The sequence below is a fragment of the Chaetura pelagica genome, unplaced genomic scaffold (assembly GCF_000747805.2).
Source record: "Chaetura pelagica isolate M959 unplaced genomic scaffold, ChaPel_1.0 scaffold341, whole genome shotgun sequence".
Taxonomy (NCBI): domain Eukaryota; kingdom Metazoa; phylum Chordata; class Aves; order Apodiformes; family Apodidae; genus Chaetura; species Chaetura pelagica.
In genome coordinates this window covers 1,014,368-1,033,086 of record NW_009952151.1, presented here as the reverse complement: position 1 = coordinate 1,033,086, position 18,719 = coordinate 1,014,368, and the positions used below count along the sequence as shown (strand labels likewise).

General features: G+C 40.1%; 1 protein-coding gene across 3 annotated transcripts in view; it reads right to left on the bottom strand.

Annotated features, from left to right (window-relative positions):
- Window positions 1-17,162, bottom strand: part of MECOM (MDS1 and EVI1 complex locus) — a 183,181-nt gene extending 166,019 nt beyond the window's left edge. For all 3 annotated transcript variants that reach the window (XM_010006745.1, XM_010006752.1, XM_010006760.1), the window contains exon 1: window positions 16,821-17,162. The gene's annotated coding sequence lies outside the window, so the exon portion shown is untranslated. The remainder of the gene's footprint in view (window positions 1-16,820) is intronic.
- Window positions 17,163-18,719: the final 1,557 nt, after the last annotated feature.

Here is an 18,719-nt window from a genome sequence, read left to right as displayed (position 1 = left end):
TCTTTCCCTTAAACTTGGCATGTTTCTCATTACCCTGGCCCTTGTTAGCCTAGTAGAAAGGTTCTACTGTGGTGAGTGAAAACAGGACAATGCTGTTACAAACCACATCTAATGGGGGATGGCAGCCCTTCTCCATTTCCAGGAGCTTCAGCACCACAAAGTCTTCTACAAAGCCCTCCTGGGGATGGAAGTGTGGGCAGCTCTTCTGCCAGTGGGCTCAGCAGCACTTCTGTCCTCCTGGCTGGAGGCCTACAACATGGTTCAGCTTCAGGACAGGACCACAAGCAACAGGAAAACATATTAAGCAAACTGTGTTTCTTTTCTTTCCATCAATGGGAAAGCTCTTAGCTCTTGCAAGTAGATCCAAGAAGCATCTTTGGCCTTATTTGTGAAACATTATATGGTAGTGTTAGTTCTCAAGGACTTTTTCAATTGCAGAATACAACAGCATTTATTTTGCCATTCATAGCATTTTAAAAAGGCCACTAAACTTTCATATAGAAAAAAAAAAAAAAAAAAAAAAAAGGGGGGGAGGCTTCTTTTACGGTCTCTCCTTACATCAGGTTTATATTGGTACTGTTGGAGTGGATCATGGTCTGCTTATGTTAAAGGAAAGTCATGGAGCTACATCCATTTTTTATCAGCAGAGATTTTGTACTCATTTATTTTGATTGAAAAACTGCTATTATGTTATATTGGAAATGGACTGGCCTTGTTGCATGAAAAATAGGCAGTGCTGTATTTTCAATTTCCTCTTCTTCTTTGCATTCCTCCTCCCCCTTTCCCACCAACAGTCAGAACAAGAAAACTTGAGCATTTACCAGAAAGACAGAGAAACAACTCTACCTCTAAACTCAGCCCCACACTTGTACACGAAGCAGCAGGGAGGATTTTAATCAGGCCTGAGAAATCACCCACGTACAGCACAAAACTGCTGCAGGAAGAGAGACTGGGAGGAGGCAGACTTTAAGGGTATTTAATTTGACTTCTATAGAGTTGTTTCTTGTAATATCTCATTTAAAGAGCCAGAGATTTTTTTACCTACTGAGAAAATAGCCTCTAACAGCCTTTAAAAGTCTTGCAGCTGGCCAGGTTTGGTATTCCAAGGCAAAAGTCTCTTACCCCTAAGGAACCTGCAATGCTTTCACTAAGTGATGCAGAACATGTTTCTTATATGCAAAAACTAACATTGAAGCTATTATTAGCAGCACTGTCTTCTTCTCACTGAAGTTAATAGTCAGAATTGGCTACCACTGAAATATTTCCGTTTAGCAGAAAGCAAATACTTCATTAGGGAAATGCTATACCCAGAGAGGGATCATTATTGAGTTTAATTGATAGTAAAAAAAATAAAATTACTAAGAGGGAAAGAAAATCCTGTACTCGTACTGAAAAGAGATCTCATCAAATAATGAAACATTTCTGGCTATTTCTACACTAAATTCCTCTTTTCTAAATACGCTTTTCATGCTGCATTTATGCAGTTCACTGTAATCTACCTAATTTGTTCCCATACTCTTTCTGGGCTGTCTTTCCTCTCTGACCATCTAGAGAACTTCACACATTGTCAACCTATCATAGGTGAAAGCTTTTGAAGATCTACTACTTTTCTCCCAGCCTAATAAGGTCAGTGACCTTTCAAGCTCTACTATTTCCTTTTCTATCATTAGCTTGATACGTGCATCAGCTACCTCTCAATTTTCTTCATCTCTTCAATGCCTCACTTCTTCCTTTGGACACTGTCTAATTAGGAACTTAATTTCCTCTTCCCTGATGGAGTTTTTGATAATAGAGGGATCCTATTCAACCCTAAATCACAGAGCAGCACTATGATTTCCTGTTCAGGGGTGTCTTCAGGTATGTTAATTAATTCTCATGGTGGCAGCTGACTGACAACCTTATCTCTCCTCTGGAAAATACACCAATGGGGAATAGACCTGCCCAAATTCAATCAGGTACACTTTAAAGGAGGACCATAGTCATGGAAGTAGCAAAGGATGAGGCTTTGATGCCCTGCAGAGCTCACATTACCTCAAAATCCTTTATTGAGCCAGCACTGGCTTCCCTTGCAGAAAAGGCATCAGCTTTTGGGAGACTTTGTCCCATTCCCCAAGCCCCCTGTGCTGCAGGAGAAGAACTGTCTCTGCCCCAGGGCCATGGCTGTGCCCTCTCTTCTTCTCCTACACATAAGCAAACAAGAAGATCAGAGGTAAGGGGATAAGAGAGGCTGGGAGGGACCCAACTTTTTTTTTTTTCAGGACTAGGATTTTTAAAGTAACTTAAAAGTAATTCCAAAAAGTGCCCAATTTTTGCAAAAAACATTACGGACTCAGAAAATACATTCTGTGGGACCATCTTTATGCTAATGTAAAACCAAAATGCTGTCCAAATAAAGTCTCTTTGATGCTTTGCTATGCTGTTAATGAAATTTAGGATATACTCCATTTTATTTATAAATAAATAAATACTGTAAAGTAACTTAAAAGTAATTCCAAAAAGTGCCCAATTTTTGCAAAAAACATTACGGACTCAGAAAATACATTCTGTGGGACCATCTTTATGCTAATGTAAAACCAAAATGCTGTCCAAATAAAGTCTCTTTGATGCTTTGCTATGCTGTTAATGAAATTTAGGATATACTCCATTTTATTTATAAATAAATAAATACTGCATTTTTCTTTCCACAGAGTCACTGGCTGGTCTGTGACAAGCCATGCCCTTCATTCCCAGTGAGGAGGTGTGCCAGGACTCCTCTGCCAGCTCTAAGGTGCTGAAAAATATTTGGTAGGAGCCCTGAAGTTGCCACTTTGTCTATGCCCATCTCTGTTGTCTTGCATAACAAGTGCTGTAACATCTCTGGGGTTCCTGGCATTGTATCAAGAAGTAATTTGGCAGCGTCTGTCACATCTGTCTGGGAAATTTGGGCTCTGCTGCTCAGCCCCTGATGGAAGAGTTGCAAGGGCTGCCCTGGGGGGTGAGGGCTGGCAGAGGCAAGGATGCACCCCGAGGCAGATGATCCCCTCCTGTGTTGGCAGAACCCCTCTGCACAAGGGGCATTATGGGGTAGTCCAGCCCAAGGATTTCCTGGGCACTGGGCAGACTCCCTCACACTCAACATTCTCTGGAGCCCTCATGAAACCTTTCTACAGACCAGACTGGCACATGCAGAGAGGATTTGTTATCTAAACAATGCTTTTTTTTTGCTTTTTTTTTTCCCGTTAGCCTTTTGAAAGCTTCAAAAATTTAAAAGCCAACCTCCCCGAAAAGCCTTTACCAGCACCAAGACATCCATGTCCCTCTTGCAAACCTATATCTCAAAATAACATTCTCATTCAAATTTAAAAATTTACCTACAAAGTTCCCTAATAATCTTTTGCCACTGAAGTATTCTCTTCCCTAGTGTCAAAATGGAAAAAACTTTGAGCCCTTGTGATGGATCTAAAGACTGTTCTGGCTCCTGTGTAATGTTTGTGCCGTTTCCCTTCCTCTCCTAAGCCAGGGCTGGAAATTTCAGTTATTCTGCAAACAAGACCCAAGAGAGACACAATTAGACTCCCCTGGAGACTGACCCCTTATAGTGCCCACCTGTAGCCAGACCCAGATAGCATCCCAGTGCAATGAATTAGCACTCTAAGCTGATTAGAGCAGCTCTGCACAACTCTATTTTATTGACACAATGAAGAGAGGACAGAAAAGGGCCTGAAATGAGAAAATCATTTCCATGCTGACTGAATTAAAAGAACAAAAGAGCTCCTTGCAGTTGCAGCATTCAATTTGTCGGAAAAAAAGGAAGCCACTTAATGGATCACAATAGATCTGAGCAGACAGATGAAATTTAAAACTTCAGCATGAGCGCGATTACCAGCTAAACATATTCTCAATCATTTCCTCCATATGCATAATTTAGTTAGGTTGTTTACTTCAGGGTTTGTTTTGGGTTTGGTTGGGTTTTTTTGCAAAAACACTAAGAGGTGTTATCTCCTAAGCCTCTTTGCATCCCATTTTTCAGAATCAGGGAAGGTTGCTGCAACACATCTTGTTATAACACAAATTGCACTAAATCGTGGCTGGGCATGTTTTCCTTTCTCCCCTGCTTCCAGAAGTAAATTCATATTTTCAATATATGGAAACAAATAATGCAAGATCATCTTATTCAAAAGGAGACCTAAATTGATTATAAATCACATGCATTATTCTGCTCTGCTTCAAAGAGAATGAACACACTGCAACTCATATTCTAGCAAAATATATTAGTTTGTGCCACTATAAACAGCCTTCTCATTACATTTAGGCTTAAGCTAAGAGTTATAAGAATCCAAACTATTAAAGGGATTCATGTGAATGATTTATATCATTACTTGCAAAGCAGATACACAATTTACTTTGGCATTTTCAAATCAAAACTACTCGCCTGTATAAGGAAATACACCTTTAAAATAAATCTGTAAAATAAATTGAAAACATCGGTATTTTAGGTTCCCTGTTCTCTAATTATGTAAAAGCTCAAATCTGACACAGTCTTAATTCAAAAGTGAAAATCATTTGCATGTGTAAAAATATTCGAGGTTCCCAGTACGTATTTATAATTTTTAAGTAATAAACTGTTAAAACAAGAAAACATTGAGCACAAGCCTGTCCTAGGAGTGTGTTGGCACATAAATAACACCACTTCATTGCAGATTCTGCAAGAGTTAAACGTTTAAGATTATGCAGAAGGGGATCTTTATTTTTCTACTCAAAATTTTAAAAGCTTATATCTTGTTACAATATCTACAAATCAAATCTCTCTTGCAGACCCAAAAATTCAAAACAAAAGTCATTTTCTGAACCTCACTGACTTCAGAGCATCTGAATTCAACTAATTTGCATTGATTTATCCTGACATATTTTTGAGTGTTGTTTTAACCAGGTTCCTTTACATCCTTTTTTGCCGTTCAGTTTGCAGTTTTACCAGCTCATTGATTCTATTTCTGAGGTTAAAAACACACACACCAAAAAAAAACCAAACAAAAAAAATGGTGAAGGTATTTCAATTGCTTACAAACCCCCTATTTTGAAGCTGATACCCTGCTACAGAGAAAGCTGAGTGCTGGTAGGATTCACTTTTGCTGGCTGCTATTACTGATTTGACTAAGCGTTTCACAGGGGTAAATACCCAAATCACGCGGGGAAGGACTGACACGGGGTGACATGTGGTTAACAGCCTTACCATGCATAGGCTTTGCTTTCAGAAATTTTACTGGTGCCAACGTAACCTTCAAAATATTTCAGATTATAATTTTTCTCCACTCTTAAAACATTTTTACAGCCTTGTCTGAACCATTCAAAGGATTCCCGACTGGAAAGGTTACTGTAACCATTTCTTTTTCTTCTCCTTTATTTTTTTCCCCAGTTGATTGAGCTTAGAGTTTTATATATATATATATAACATATATATAAAGCCACGTATAAAGCTTTGGGATATTTTAGCAAACTCAACGTAGTGTAACTTTGCTGACAGCTTGTCACATTTCACTGACTGTCTGTCTGGGATCCTGCGATAACATCTGCATTCACTCAGGGCAAGAGCTTACCCTAAGACAAAAAAGTGGGTCCTGCCACATAATGCTCCATCATTCTGTCAGTTCTGACATGGCATCTGAATTTTTTTGAATCACTAAACACTTTTGGGACTCTGGTCCTTATTATCTTTCTTTAGTTTCTATACTCGCTCAGCAATGCTGAAAAATGTAAAATGTGCAAACAAGGTAGTGGCCAGGCCGGGCTTTTTGTCGTCTAATCCTCAGCCCCTCATTCATGCTCACTGTTAATCTCTTAAGACATTATAAAACTGTTAGACAAAGAAATGTGAATACCTCTGCTTCTCAGCAGAATGGGAGGAAACCAAGGAAAATCTGGATCATGCTAAGCTTTTCTTTTCACCACAAAAATGGTAACTTAAACCTGTTGCATCAAATTATTTATAATTCCCAACACTAAAGGCTTTTTTTTTTTTTTTCTCCTGATTCTTCAGCGCTACAGAGCAAGCCTGGCAATATCACAGGAGCCAGCCACTGCTGAATTTTCCAAACACGTCAAATGCCTCTGGTGCACAGAAAAATTATACAAAGCCCATCAGAATCAGGCAAATTGGGTTTTATTCCCTCCACTGTTTAATGTTGGGCACAGCCCACAGCTCATCATCCTGGCAGGGCTGCTTGAGACCCACTTGGGGGAATTTCTTTGCTGTGGAAGGACTGAGGGCTCTGTGGTGGTGGGCTTGGTAGGGACGGCTTAGAGGGATCCTGAGCAGGATATAGTGTGGGTACCCTGGGCTAGCTGAAGCTTTCCTGGCTGGATGGGACCAGGGCCCCATTTGCCCTTTAATCCAGCTCTGCTTGGAGCCACCTGCTACTCCAGGTCATCATTTCACTCCTCCTAACTCCGACTGCTGCAGGGGCATTAGCATGGGGACAAAAGCCACTCAAGCAACTATTCTAAACCCAGACTCACACTCTCAATAAATAACACCTGAAATGAAGCTGTTGCAATGAGCTACATTTTATTTAGGAATGCTGGGGCTGAAAACCAGAATTCTTATCTTCTGCTGGTGCAGTGTTGTCATGGGTGGCAGAAGCAGACAATCGTGTCCTAAAAATACTCCAGAAGCACACAAGTATTTGAATGCTAATGCCAGACAAGTCACAAGTACCCTGCCACAAGTTTCTTTACACACACAGCACCTTCTGTTCAAGTTGTAATTTTACTATTTTTTTTTACATGAGTGTGCAAACAGGGCACTTATTTCAAAACACATTTTTCTCAGCTTCACTTGCATCAGCAGGAGGGAACAGTCTTTGAGGACTGAAGTTGAGATGTTGCCTTTTTTGCAGCACCAAGTTGGAGAGATTATTTGAGGAGTTCAACTTTTGAAAGGAAATAGTAGGGCCCCCTACTGATAAGGGGCTGAGCTGCTTTGCCAAGGATGATAGTGGTGATGCTTCAAGCAGAGGCGAGTGTGGAGGAAGGTATGGGCAGAATGTGTATCCATGTGCAATGAGGCACTGAGCCTGGATGAACCAAAGGACACTGAAATGCCAATGTGAAGGGACCAGAGACAGGAAAGGATGCAGCAGAAAATTACGGCATATGCAGTCACTAAAAGGCAACTAGAGCCTGGTTAGCAGACTGCATACACGATCACTGCCAAAGGCAAAGGTGACCATCATAGCAGTGACCTTCTGAAACATAAAATGAGGAAGTTGGGGAGCAAATACAAGGGCCAGAGAAGGACAGAAATACTGTGTCGGCAAATCTCTCAGAAAACATGAATATTCAGATTTAATCTTGAATAAACTACATATATAGTCATAGTTACTCTCTTAGAAAGCCCATTTCTTGAGGCCATTTTAAAAAGACAGAAAGACACTGAAGGCTACCCTCAGAGATCATGTGCAGTTCCACACCAGGTCTCCAACACAGCATGGGAAAACTCATTGAAAGCAAAGTCCAACCTGCTCTGTGCACATTGTCAATACACTTCATCAAGTTAAGACTAAGAACAACACTTTGGGAAACCAACTACACACAAGAGCCCCTTTACAATGTAGACTTTATCTGATGAAATGTTATGCCTTTTGAGGGAACTTTTACATCTTTTCAAGCTAAATAGTAGGATTGCACATTAAAGGAAAGGCTACTTGACATTTGTAATTCTTTTTTTCCAAATTACTGCTTATTCTCTGCACCAAAGTTAACATGTTCACATGAAATTGGGCTGGATTATGACAAGTGATGTCTTCACTCCTGTATGTGCCATCTGCCGTTCGCAGCCAGGAAACCTGAGGGCTGTCACGTCAATCAAAGCCTTATTAATACTCTCTGGAGTGGAAATATTCTAATATCTAATTATTGTTCTCTACCCCTTATTTGCAGATAGATGTATTTTTGTACCATTCTGACTAACAGATCCCAATCCTCAGGCTCTAGCAAGCAGGAATTTGGCTTTTTTGTTGTTGTTGTTCTGCTTTTAGAGTTTAGTGATGTCTTTATTAGACCAAACGCCCAGATTTCAATGGTACCATTAAATCATGCATGGTTTAAATGCCAGACCTCGGTGCTATATCCTCTGAAGTGCATGTGTTCATTTGGGTTAATAAGCATTTTGCTGTACACTAACTCCTGTCCTCATTTGCTTCTGTTTAATGATGACTGTCTCCTCCTGCCCACATGTATACTCGTCTCTCCACTGCTTGTTGAGCCATCAAGACACACCTTTGTTTCATTTAGCATGCAATTTTCACCTCTGACCCAAGAAACTAGTCTTAGGCTTCCTGAACTTTATTGCCTGTTAATAGACTGCTGGCTCTCTTTTCAGCAGTCATAGAAATGGTGGAGAGACATTTAATTGAAAAGAGGGACAAAGCTGGAGCCTGAAAGGCAAAGTCGGTAGGGTTAAAAAAAAGGATCTCCAGAAATAATATGTTTGAGGAGCTTTGGATATTCTTAAGAAGTTTGTGCCTCTTTGCACAAATAAGAAAGACATCATTGAATTAATTATCTTCCCAGGGAACAATGGTATAATGCACTGAATGGTGCTAAATGATTGATCTGGTAATTCATCTTCTGCTAACAACTATCTATGCATTTTGTTTCTCTCCAGCCCTCAGCCCGATGACATTAGCAGCAATGTCACGGAGCAGTCCTGGGCTTTCATAAAACACCCACAGATGCTCTTTCCTGCCAGTATTTAGGGACACATGGTTATAATTTTGTCTGTATTTCTTTGTCATAGATTACTTTTAACTACATCTGCTCAATTAAAATAAAAAAGACACAGCAAGAGCCCATCAGCTTTATATCAAAAGAGCCTTTTAATGAAATAGGGAGATTTAATTTTGTAAGTGTTCTGACAAGTGAGAGATACCTTTGTTTTTTCAGAAGTTTTCTGTTTGGTGAATAGTTAGGAAAGGACATTATTACAGCATAAGGATATTATTGTACATGGAAAAGTGTTATTAAAAGTGATTTATTGCTCTGTGTTAGGAAACTTATAGGAAAAGTCTGATAATATATTAAACTTGTTTATTATGGACTTCATATAATTTTTGAATAATGCAGCTTTTTCTTTTGACAAGAGCAATAAACTCTGCTGGTATAGACATACGTTGATTATCCCAAGTCAACTGTGTTGCTTAAAGAAACATGCCCAAACAATCAGCTTGACAGCTGCATCTCTTGTTATTTACAATAGCCATCACAGTAATAACTCACCATTTCTATATTAATAAGGCAGTGAAATTTATTATGATGGTATTGAAAAGTTATTAAGTACTGCATCCCAAGTGACAAAGTACCACAGCACTGTCACTATCCAAAAGCAGTTGCCCATCCATCACAAAGCTTTCCAGATGGTCCTGCATCTTTATCGCTCCCTGGTTGGTGACATCACCTGTTCACCCACTCAAAATTGATGATGAAAGCAAACAAATCTATCTTACTTACATTTACCAAATCAATTTAATTTTACAGGCCGTGGCTTAGTGACATATTGACTGTTTTCCTTAATGGCATCTACTGTACTTAATGCAAAGAGCTCATCTTCGAATCCTGGCTTGCATAATGTGGCATTTCATAATAAATTTTTTATAACATATTTATTTAATGGGAAGAATTATGCTTGTTTGTCAGTTCTATTAGATGCAATTATTATTCTCTTCAGTTCTGTCTTTTTTATTTTTCTTTCTGATGCTGTCTTTATAAATGGCTAAATTCAATTTACAGCTTTTGTCTTTCAAAGGGACATCTGGCATATCTCACAATGATTTTTCTTCATGTTTTCATAATCTCACAGATCTACTCCAATGTCAGCTTTTCTCTCAGGTTATTTACTCCTATTACCTGCTTGGACAAAATGCTGTTGAACTCAAAATCTACCCAGGTCACATTTGAGGGAATAATAACCATCTTATTTTGCATAGGAACACAAGTTCCTGAAACATCCCCCCAATTCTGCTCTGAAGGAGATAATAAAACTTCCTTCTCCCTCTCATACTTCTAAAGTCCACTTGACCCTTATGGTTTCACTCTGCTTCCCTCAGGAGTTAAAGCTCCTCCTGATTAAAATAAAACCTCAGTGGGGGATATGTACACATACCTACAGAGAGGTTTCTGTGGCTTTAGACTGTGCCACAAAATAGGCCATTTCCTGTCCCCAAGGTCAAGGACATGGTGGAGCATCTGTCATGAGTGGAGAAACAATTCTACACAAACCATTTCCGGTTTAATTGAGACAAAGGTGCTGTCTTGCCCTTTTTATGTGAGATTTCACAGCTGTAACACACCAGTACCCTTCAGCCTACCGCACTGGCCAAAAACCTTTTCCTGATGCTGTTGCCACGTTGGCTTTGGATTGTCTCAGTGGCTTATCAACATTGTGAGCAGCAGCCCCGGTGCCAGAGCTGGCTCAGGACGGGGGGAAGTGGCACCTCCCACCCTGGCAGCCACTAAAGTGTCTCAACTACCTCATGCAATATGATAGAGCTTTGCAGACCTTGCTTCTGCTTCCCCCCTTCCAATGAGCAGCAGCTTTGCCTGAGCAAGGGAAGGTTGAGGTCTTTGTCCAAAAAACAGAGCATCATGTCCCGCCAAACTCACAGTGTAAGACTGTCTGATAGTGTCAATTAGAGGATCAGGAGAATTGAAGTAGTAAGGAACAGTAGAGAAAGACAAAAGTAAACTACTCTGTGTTGACTTTGGGTCCTAACATTGTTCCCTGCACATGAAACGACCCAAAGGACCAAAAGCCCCCTTTTCCTGTTAAATATATTTAATTCAAAATTAATAAAGTCCACCTGCTTGTATCTTGCTGTTTGAGGACCTGATGTTTGCTCATTCATAACTATAAACTGTCTGTCCTCTGAGCAGGGAGAAAGCTGGCACGTAGAGGGTGGAATGATAACTGACATGGCCTCTTAGAGTGACACTTTACTCACAGAATCACAGAAGGGTTTCAGTTGGAAGGAACCTTAAAGATCATCTAGTTCTGAGCCCCTGCCCTGGGCAGGGACACCAGGTTGCTCAAAGCCACATCCAGCCTGGCCTTGAACACTTCCAAGGAGCACGGCATGAAGCATCGGTCCACCTTGCTACAGAACTCCCATTGCTGCCAAAGTATCTGACTTAGTCCCAGCCTCACCACAAGACACAGATGCAAACAACAGAAGAATTCAGACAGGTAGCTTTATAAGCACCATATGCAATGTCTTCTTTGTAGGCAGCTTTCAAGGGGTGCTTTAAGCACCCTCATGCATACTCACCCCAGGCAAGGCATACGGTCTGAACTCCATCTGATGTGACACTGAACACTATGTCCCTAGCAGAGAGCTTAACACAGCAGCTAAGCACATGCTAAAGTCAAACACCTGGGTAATCCTGTTGATGATAAGCCTTTGCCTAAGTGCTTTATTGGATCTCAGCCAGAGTGCTCCATGCCTTGCAAAGCTAAGCTCCAAGTGGGATAAAACCTCATCTATGTATTGAGGAAAAGGTAAGGATGTCCCCCCACCTGCAGCTGCCAGAAGTCAACTGCCTGTTGGAATACACTATCTGCAAAACTGGGCTGGTCTTGTTTTGATCTAAAAGCCTCCCATCCCCCCCACTATAAAACAAATTACTCCTTGTTAATTTTAAATAACAGAATAACCCACATTCCTGTTCCAGGCTTTGCTTTAATCATAATTTTACAAAGGTTCTGGGGGCCTCTATACAGAGAAATCCATACATAAGGAGAAAACATAGGCAAGGTATCTCCCCAATTTCCATCCACCTGGTCCAGTGAGGAATTGCTTTGCACTTTAATGCTCTCTAAGTTGATTTCAAGAAAAGGGTCAAGATTTGGCCTGTAAGTCAGTGCAGTGTGAAAAATGTCAGATAATAGCAGAAAATTGAAGTGTTTTTATTTAACACTAGGATAAGCTCCATGTCCCAGAGAAAAATCATCTGCAGCGATGAAGACTTCATTCCTTTCAATTTGCCTGTTTGCAAAAGAATCTAGTGCTCTCTCTGTGTGATTTCACTGACTATAAGGGAGTTATTTCCCTCAGCACCAGTGCTGGTTATTCAGAATAGATGTGTGAATCCTGTGCCAGTTTTTGTTCTGTTTTTGCTAAAAGATTCAGATGCCGCTTTCAACATTCCTACAAAGATTTTCCAAAGTAGGGCCCCAAATACCAGGGATAATATACATAGAGGAGAATCAGTCAGTAACTCCCTTTGATTGCAATGGAAGTTTCTGGATACCAAGAGCAAAAATGCCAATATAACAGTTTAGGTGCTTCAAGCTGAATTTAGGAGCATTTACATTTGTTTCCATCTCTAAAAGCCTATGCATTTATATTTTGTGAATTATTAAATTTCATAAAGACAGATAATACAGCTAAAACCCAGAACCTCAAATAAACCTATATTTTAAAAACGCTGAAAGCCAAAAACTGCAGAACTGAAACCTAAAATTGCAGTTATTCCTGTCTCTGTTCTGTGTTTTTTACTCTAAAACAATTTAAGAAGTTGTCCAGCTTTCCCTAAAGATGCATATCAAAAATGTGACAGGAGGGGGAAACAAATAGGCAAACAGCCTCCTAATTTCCATTTAGAAGTAATTGCATCAACTCAAGCATACTCTACCAAACCTGTGATGTTTTTCAGCCTCACTGTCATGACAGGAAAATATACTCTGCTCTATAAACAGATTATATGCTGTTTTATAAAGCTCTAAAATATTTTTACTTCTGTGACAAGTTTGATTTATTGGAGTTTATTGCTCCTAGTTTTGCCTTCCTAGCAAAGAAATAGAATTTTAGGATAAAAAAAAAAAAAAAGCTGTGAAGAAATTGCACCAATGAATGAGACTGAGTTTGCTGTACCAGTAAAAGATGTGAATTTGAACATCTGATGTGTGCCAGAAGAAGCTGGTCCAAGATAGGTACATGTGCTGTGGCGATCTATTCAAAGCCTTTCTTTGAAATACTCTCCCAGTTGTTTTTCATAGCAGGGCATGAACCATGATGAAATCACTAAATTTGTGTTCCCTTGCTTTTGTTTAAAAAAAAAAAAATTACTGCCATCCCTTAAAAGCTTGTTTTCTTTGTTGATTAAGCAGCAGTCAATTTTCCCTTTTCAAACAAGCACTGAGCACCAGGCTCCCGACCCCGTCCGATGTTCGCGCTGCCGGCAAATACTAAAACCTTGGTGACAAACTGCAAAAAAGCTCGACCTCTCCCCCTTGTCCGGTGACCCCCTGTTCGATTTGTACTTTAGCTAACCAATACCTGATTAGATAATGTTCAGCTCTAGACCCACAAAATGAGATAAAATTCAAATTTATGGCTTTTCATTTAAACTGCTCTCCAGCACTCTAATCATGACCCAAGCACGACTATATCACAACAAATTCCAGAGTGTGGTTTATAGCTGAAGTATATAAATGGACACAATAGATGTTATGTTGTTGTGCTAGCTCTGACAAAACTCTTCATCGATGCTGTGGGGAGTCTTGCTATAGGGGAATGCAGGAACAGGCCCCATGAAATTCCTCAGCCTTCGCCAGCAAATTTTTCTGCATTGTCAACTGCCTGGCTACAAAAGTTAACAGCAATATTTACTCTAGCTCCCACTTCCCTCTTCACCACTACAGGCTAATCCTGGTATCAGCTCAGAAGGACATCATTCACAACTGGAAGTTTGAAATATCCTACAGCTGGAAATACCCAACACTAAGAAAATCTTTGGCAGGGGAGTTTAGCATAGCCTTTTATTAAAATGGCCTTTCCAAAAACATAGTTACAAACCAAATTTGCATGTTGCTGTAAACTCTTCCCTGCAATGTACACCTGGGGTTTTGGTTTGAAGTTTTCTAATTTGAGACTCTAGGCTACCTAGCAGTCCAAAAACAATTGCACAAAAGGAACAAATGTTTCATAGCAAAATTCCTAAAAAATTAGCATCAGAAAACATCTAAGGAAGATGCTCATATTTCCCTCAAGAAGTATTTTACTAGATTTATGTTAATTATTCACTTGAAGAGATTCTTCCTCATCATCTTTGAAAGTTAAACCCATTGTATGTTCAGTGTTTCACCTTAAACTCAGAAAAATGTGGATAAATTGGAAAGATTTTCCAACCAATCATCCTCACTGTAGCTGCAATGGAGTCTGTTCAAGAGAATTAAATAAGCACACAAACAGTAGCCACGTTGCAACCCCACTATGTGTTCCTCTGAGATGCACATGTGAGGTGAAGAAATTAGTACATCAGGACACAAAAGTGTTTTCTTTGGTGTGTGTGACCAGCAAGCCATTCGAGAAGGTTGAGGGATCTTGCCTTTTGAAGCCATCAGATACAGTTGACCTCTACAGCACCATGAACTATTCTAGAAATTACATATAACAAAATATAGAAAAGTATCATGACAGTAGCTACATAAGTGCAATCTAGTCAGCATGCAAGAATCATTGTGGAAAAAAAAAAGCTATTTCAAACCTTCTTATACCACAAGGTCACTTAAATCCATAGTAAATACTATACAGAAAATTTGGGTTCATTTAAAATGTAATAATCAATTCTCACCTTGATATCAGTACAGCTGACAAAATTCCTCATGCTGTGTGCTAATTGAAGTATTGACACTTGACAGGAGAAATGCCCATTTTCATAAATTGCCTCTTCAGGTAGAAAAATTGATACCAGGAAAGCTCATCATCTCAAGTCTATATCTAGACCTCAATAAATGACATCTTTCCCTCACCTTCCTGTGGTACCTTTGTCCCTGCCTACACTTACACACCAGTAACAGGGCATTGCTCCCTTTTTCATCCCAAAATACAGGCCCAAGATAGTAGTAGTTTCCAGAGCAGTGTCATAATGACCATGTGGCCTGGAATAGGCACTGGGAAGCTATTCCCCAACACTACAGGTCCCCCACATCTTCAGCCTTATCCCTCACTACATGCTATTTTACTCACTGTGTAAACTCTGGTAACCAGCATTTCTTTGTCTCCCTTCAATTACAATAAATGCACTTAACTCACTTGATGGGAAAATATTGTGTCAAGCTCCCCTGAGCACTGCAGAGTACTTCTAGATGAGTGGCCAAATTGCAGAGGGTCTCAACTGTTGATTTTGTGTGAATTTGCTCCAACACTTTTCAATAACTTCTCTTCAGCTGTCCCAAACACAACACACTGTTCAAATGGCACGAGTCCTGCAGCTTGAAAGGGATTCAGTCTGCCAGCTGGGCCTCCAGCACTACCAACATATGCATTTCTTGCCTGGATTTTATAGGCTCAAAAATCTCAAATATTTGAACCAGGAAAACCAGTCTCTAATATCATAGAACACAATCATCATGTAAGAGTGTGACAATCAAAACAGGTTTCCCTTGATTTCAGTAGGGCTACAACATTAGGCTGAGGATCCAGCCAAAAATACACTAATTCTGGTACATGTTGAGCCTGGAAGTACAGACAAGTATCAGCAGTTTTGCTCCAGTTTCTATTATCAATATCTGAGCTTAATCCTGGTGTGGTTAAAAGTCAGATTTTATGGCTTCCTGGTGCCTTTTTCAAATAATAAAGATTTCTCACCAGCAATTATACTACATCAGGGTCCGTTAACTTGATAGAGTGTTGCCAAGTCTCTCCTGACATTATTCTGTCACATTGTCATAGGTCTCACCAGAATTTAAACAACTGGGTGGAAAGTTTGGAATGAATGCAGAGTATTTATGGACAGCTAAGAGGAAATCAAACCTCCATTTTCCACCATATCTGCAAGGCTCTGCTCCACAGCGAAACTCCACTTTTCCTGGGAAAATGAACCTACTAACTCTCCAGAGGTCAGTCATGCCCCTGGAGAGCCATGCAAACTCTGCACTTCTCCTCTTATCAGAAACCAAAGGAAATGTGCAGATGGAAAGCAGAGATTGCACTCTGCTTCTACAGCACATTGTTAAAATTACGAATAAAACCATGCAAGAAGGTTTGTTAGACCATAACACAACTGGCAACGTGCACTGCTTGAGGTCTAAAGCCAAGACCTGACCATGGACCTGCAACTCAGACAGCTCCACAGTGATATCACAGCAAGGATAACACGTTACTCCTTGGGCTCCTTCAAGAAAAGCAAAATTTCTCTGAGCTCCTATAGAAGTACCACAAGACACATCATACCCAAGTGCTTTAGGATTAACACCAGAGTCCAAATGTACTTTCACCAAATCCATGGCAAAATTCCTACAAAGGTAAATGGAAGCAGGATCAAGACCCCAGCTTTCAAAGTCCCAAAGTAGCACAAGGTTCTGCCATAGCAATTTTAGCCACACAAGACTAGATTTTAGGGCTGCACTAACCACTGTTGACAGAAAGTGGTGATGCACAACCCTGTAACAGCAGCCACTTCATTTTCAAATAGGTATCACAGTGTCATTTGCAAATCCCTCACCAACAGACATACTGCAGGGCTGCACAAGAGTGAATTAGAAATGGTACAGATATATTCCAACAACACAAAATCTTCCTTTGCTTCCCCAAAATAGGCGTCACCTACCAATATCCACCTAGACAGATTTCATGCATGAATAGCAACCACAATTCCTGTTTTGCTTCTTTTCTCTTTTTTCATTTACTCCTGTTGCCATCCAGAAAACCCTGAAAGGCCACGAAGCAGTCTCAGTGTACAAAAATATCCCCTGGCTGCTGCAGGATAAGACTTAAATTCTGCAAATATTTCTGTGTTTATAGACACACAAGAGAGTTCAACAGACCGAAGAATGTAAAGTGCCTTACCTCCCAACCGTAACCGGGATCTTTAAGGTGTGGCCGCTGCTCTCCTACAAAAGGGCCAAACTTTTCCCCTGCTTCAATCTTCCTTTTGGTCCATATCCCTAATCCTGCTCCTGGAATGTTGGATTCTCGAAGCTCAAACTCTGAAGGAATGGGAATGTCATCAGGTATGTATATTGGAGCCTTGTAAGGAGAGCTCTCCTTTGGCGTGAAAGCTTCGTTGGAGGTTGCTGGAGAAGACAGCTCCTGAACACTGACAGACGTTGGGCACTGGATGTTTGCAGCCTCTCCATCAGCTTCTGGCACTTCCTCCAAAGGAAGTTCAGGAAAGCTTTCATACAGACATTCATCACCTGGAAAATAAAGCCAAACAGTAGGATTTGAAATATTCTGACAGGTTTTGCATATGAAACACTTTCAGCCTGCACATGAAACAGAGGACAATTTGGTAGGTGGGCAGCACCTTCATCAATCACTAGCCCTGCAGCCTGGAAGGAGCCTTTTCCCTATCATAGGCCTGGAGGTACACAGAGTTTCTCCATATTCCTGACATCAAAAGTGGTTTACATCATTGAACACAAGCAAGGGAATTACATGCAGATGTACAGGCAGGCACACCCTATTGTCCAGTCTGGTCCAGACATAGTGCTTTGTATTGCCTACTCTTTGAAATTACAATTGAAAGCCAGCATTATAAGTTACAACTGAAATCTATGTGAAGTGAAAAGCAGGAAAGCTTTACTGGTCTTTCAGAGAGACAGATTGAACTTAAAGTAGCCAAAATTAAGTTTGATGGCCTCCAATTAGTCTTTGGAAGAAAGGATCCAGCCTACCACACAACTCTTGGCAAGAACTTCAGCCGATGTAAATCAGTGTCTTACCATTGACCTCCAAGAAATGCAATGCTCTAAAATAAGTTCAGGATCCAAACAGCACCTTATAGAGAACATGAACCTTCTCCTCTTACAGTTGCAAAAAAACCTGGGGCAGATCCAAAACCCATTAAAAAAAAAAAAATCCTTCATCTCTGGGCCTTAGCCAGCAGACAGAAAAAAGAAAACCTCACTGTTTTTGACAGCTCAAAACGTAAGGCTGATTGTACATTCCTTTTAGATAAAAAATCTGACTGACTTCAGCAGGGGCTTTAGCTGCCCCAGCCATATAGTACTCAACCCTATAATACATGCAAGGAGCAAAGAAAAAAACTATTTACATTCATTTGACTTTATTAATGTTACTGCACTTTTCCTACATACCAGAACACATTCCACTTACTTCTAACATAAATAGGAGGTGAGAATACTATTCTCCAAGGAATAAGATTGAGAAATCAGGTATTTAAGACCTGAGCATAAGGATATTTGCGTAATATGGTTGGCTCAGAAATTAAAGTGTTACGCTGGGCTTGACATTTAGAATGAATCTGTTTCAGTGAAGAAACAGGAAACTTTAAAATGCTCTTTCAATTTCTTGCTCATTTAAGAAACTATCCATGGTAGATTAGCACCTTATGCCTTTTCCACTAGAAACTGGTCATAGCCCATTATCTCTCACATCTTTGTTACATATTATCTCACAGTTTTATATCTGTACTTTCATGCTTCTGGTACTGCCTAAGACAAACACTGGGACATAACAAATCATTTGAATAGATTGCTCCCATCACATGACTGGCAAACTGGATTCTTCATCTGTGAGCAATTTATTCACAGCCATGAACTGTTTTTCTTTCTTTTATGTGGCACTGCCTATGACCTCATACATGTCACAAGAAAGTTCAGCTACCCTTTGCCTCAGCCTCTGGTTTGGCAGACTCCCTGCACTTTAACAACTAGCCCCAGTATTGATCAGTTTGTCACTTTTCTAATACCTGGCTCTCTGAGAAGTCAAAAATCTTGACTG